Source organism: Varroa jacobsoni, unplaced genomic scaffold (assembly GCF_002532875.2).
Source record: "Varroa jacobsoni isolate VJ856 unplaced genomic scaffold, vjacob_1.0 contig02528, whole genome shotgun sequence".
Lineage (NCBI taxonomy): Eukaryota > Metazoa > Arthropoda > Arachnida > Mesostigmata > Varroidae > Varroa > Varroa jacobsoni.
In genome coordinates this window covers 35,957-39,420 of record NW_019214832.1, presented here as the reverse complement: position 1 = coordinate 39,420, position 3,464 = coordinate 35,957, and the positions used below count along the sequence as shown (strand labels likewise).

At 38.9% G+C, this 3,464-nt stretch overlaps 1 long non-coding RNA gene across 1 annotated transcript; it reads right to left on the bottom strand.

Moving 5' to 3' along the window:
- Window positions 1–721: 721 nt before the first annotated feature.
- LOC111272529 (uncharacterized) lies at window positions 722–2,870 on the bottom strand. Its single transcript, XR_002687572.2, has 2 exons — window positions 1,504–2,870; window positions 722–1,215 (listed from the first exon to the last, which is right to left on the bottom strand). It is a non-coding gene; the product is annotated as an uncharacterized LOC111272529 (long non-coding RNA).
- Between the last annotated feature and the right edge of the window lie 594 nt (window positions 2,871–3,464).

Sequence of the window (3,464 nt, the reverse complement as noted above, 5' to 3'; positions counted from 1 at the left end):
CGGTTGTATGATAGGTATAAAAATATAATATTTTATTTTTTAAATACTATCTACAGAACCATGATACTTTAAAAAAATCAAATTTATAATTGTTGTAATTCTAATGTTTAGAATTATGTGAGTGCCAAGAAAACCATGAAGTACACATGTTATAGCTTGATGGCAGAAATGCTCTAATCTGCCTTCGTTAAAGATTGCTTGTTTATTAATTATTCATTTTACATATATATATATATATATATAGTTATCGAAATATTAACGTTATGTACATTAAAATCTATCAAGTTGGTGTCACAGCCGCCCCGATTGATTAGCAAGTGTACCAAATACATATGATCACCACTTTCCATCAATATAAATAGAAGTACTCTAACTACTAAATAACTACTAAATATAGATAATAGATTTTCTCCTAGTTTAGTCCGCGATGTCTAACACTAGTAGTGACTTAAATTAATGGCACGCCTTAGATCAGGCCCTCTTAATACCTGTGCCACGAAAAAAATTATATATAATTTTCTTACAATAAACTAGGCTACGTGACCCTACGTGAATTTATTGTAACAACTAGAGATCGTTTAAAGTTATAACTTCGTACCTGTAAACATTTGATATTATTGCTTACGACACAAGATTGGCCAGCGGCGGCGTTGACAAATAATTCGGTGGCATCACCGGCTCCATTGTTTAACAATATTTCTCTAGATGATAAAACAAATGATTTCAAATGGTACACGTAAACGACTACAGTATTTATACACACAATATCAATCATTTGTTCAGCCATATTTGTTTGTCTGATAACATTCATAAGGCGTTTAATACTACTGCGGCCTCAGGAGTCGCTCGCCAATTGTCGATATAGGTTCGTCTCGGGGCGTTCACCACAATGCCTTGGACAAGCCAGGCATCGTTTGGTGTCGTTGTTCAACCCGAATGCAGCGGAAGGTACAACCAATCGTCGCGTCATTGTTAGAAGTGACCAATAAGCAGCTTCAAGCTCAAACCGGATGCTTTTTTTCAGGCAGGCTGGTATTGGATTCAGGACTTTTATTGGTTGGTTGATTTATTTGTCTTCTAAACATTAATGGTCCGTGTGTGTCCTAAAGCATTTTTATATATGATGTCCTTGTCGCCACGTTTTGTATTGCATGGGAAATGACGACTGTTGAGCTGCCGCGAATAGAGTTAAAATGTAACTGAAATAAGGTGCATCTGATCCATGTTGATATTACGTTAGTAACTTTTATTTATTATACGTTTGTTTCATATAGGAAATTTCTAGGTAAAAATGAAAAATACTTAATAGACACCTGGAATCTCTGCTTCGAGTTCCGTTAACATGTCTAAATGCGGAAGTTATAATTATTAAAGTTATAGATGCGTAAAGCATGGCATGATATAAGGAACGTTGACATCGGTATAACAGATTTATTTCAAGGAAACCCAGAGTTTTATCGTCAGGGAAGACTGCCATTCGAAGACGACAGCGATACTGCTTACCATCTTAAGAACTTCACGAAGGCGACTACCTTAAAGGTGGTTCTAGTTAGGTTTAACGAGTCGTCGATCCGGCATGTGCGCGATGTGTGAATACTAACGATCAGTAGATAAGTTAGCAAAATTTATTTATATTTAGTAAAATTTATTAACAGTTTTGTTAGGTTGTTGGCGCCTACCGATGGACAATGCGCTACTAATCTGAGCTGATTTTTTGTGGTGCTCACAAGGCCATGTAGACTCGTTTATAGCTAACACATCGCGAAACTTTGATGTTTATTAGATCTATGTCAGTCAACTTAGTTCGCGGTGTTCGTACACTGCACGAAGCGTTTTTTCCAGTCTATCCATTACCAGGTTCATGTAGCATGGTGTTCCTGGATCCCGCTGCATCAATGCACTACGGCGACTATCGTCTAACAGAGTTGTTTTTATCAATTGACCCGGTTATTAGGTATTCTCCCATTCTGCCAATGGAGAGGGCAACAATATTGGGTAGAATAGAGTGCAGGAATAATCGAATACGAGTTATAGATGCGTTTCCGTTGCTTTCCGTTAGAAGTCTGGGTACTGTGCTTGTATATTTTGCTAACTCAAGGAAAATTTGCAAGGACGATTCTGTTTGCCATTTGGGGCCGTTTTCATTGCCCCGCTCGAACGTTTTTACTGCTGTCACACTGATTCTGGCTGCTATCTATTTCACAACACTGCCACAAAACGGCACACCAATATAGGTAGACCTTTTAAAGTTTAATTGATTCGAGTATTTTTCATCTATGTCTCTGTTTTGCTTGCTACTGATCAATGTCACTCTTCATAAATATACGACTTAGCATAATTTAACGACCCAGCTGACCGGAGCAATTGTATCTTTCGTGCAAAAAGAGGTAACGCGGTTGGATGGTGAAGAGACGCGATGATTAAAATGTCGAGCTGACGGAGCTATAATGACTGCATCATTCTATTGATAACAACAACAACGGAGCTTTCAAAGCCAATGTCCGCCATGTTTTTGCCGACCTTGACCGCCAATTGACAAACAGGTAACTCACTTATTCAGACATAGTTCTCGTTGACTCCGAACGGTTGGGACAATGTACAGATATTGTGTGTTTTTGAATTAGTCATACACTTCTATAATGCTTTATGTTAATAATGTGTTTGCCCATCGTTTCGCGATTTGTACTATCACTGAATTTGAATTCCGCGCCTTCTGCTGCTTCATCCAGCCTGTGACACGGTCAAATTGTCTCCGCAGAAGATTCGCGATTATGGTATACGAATATATTCACTGAAGTAAGAAAAAAAGGAAAAAAAACCCTAATGCAGTAGCCGAGGAGACGTATCCACTATATAGAAGGAGTATGCCATGAGTGCCTTTAAATCATAATATAAGTAACAGTTATGACTATTACTAGAATTATGGTACGAATATTACCCAGTGTTGCTTTCGGACCAAGTTCATATCGTGCGATGTCAGCCTATTCTTTTTGATCAACAGTGAATTGTTGAATGATTAAGAGTACATATGGAAAAGTTCGCCGTACCGTACCATCGCAACAAATTTTCCGTATTTCGTATCCATTCCTATTGTTATAATATGTGGCTGAATATGCAGAGGAGATCTATATGGGGGTTGGTGACTGTACATCGACACATCCATATTCAATATTTGCTCTCGACTTCACACGTTATGATTGGCGTTCTCGCAGCCTAGGGAACTTCGAGTTGGGACCATTTTAGGACCAATATGCGTCGATGCCAGCATCGCCGGCTCCGATCACATTCCTCCTCCACCCCGTTGAAGCAAAATAGAAATGCAAAGTCGGCCGCGTTCTTCTCAGCATCCTCGCGTGAAAACCTCTGATCGTTGCGTTGACGCCTAGTGTTATTTTCGGATTTTTCGTCCATCGCCCGTTGGAGGATTACTCGTTCGAAGCGGTTTTTCCTGCGATCTTTAGAAT